The following is a 446-nucleotide window of genomic DNA, read 5'->3' as shown; positions in this document are numbered from 1 at the left end:
CTCGTGGGCAGGGGAAGCTACTATACAATTATTAACATAAACATGAGGCCTACGTTAGTTCTTCTTCTTCTTTAGGTTTTCAGTAGTGAGGGCCCTCATGGGGTTTTTGATTATAAGATTACTTGGCCGTTTTTTTAATGATTATTTGATTATTAAGCCAAATATTTCATGATTATTTGATTACCTAGGACTGTATTTTTAGTTTATGATTATTTGATTACTAAAGATAAGCAAATATTTAATGATTATGTGATTATATTGGCAAAAAAATGGTGATTATGTGATTACTAGGACCCCCCATGAGGGGCCTCAGTAGTCCTTCATTATCTGAAGATTATATACTGTTTTGCGATGCGTGGCCTATATGCATATTTACAAAAACACAAAAATAATTGAAAATGAGTTTGGAGTGCGTAAAAAAAATTATTTTAAATTGTGATTAAAAC

Source organism: Mytilus galloprovincialis, chromosome 4 (assembly GCF_965363235.1).
Source record: "Mytilus galloprovincialis chromosome 4, xbMytGall1.hap1.1, whole genome shotgun sequence".
Lineage (NCBI taxonomy): Eukaryota > Metazoa > Mollusca > Bivalvia > Mytilida > Mytilidae > Mytilus > Mytilus galloprovincialis.
This window is presented reverse-complemented; position numbering follows the sequence as displayed.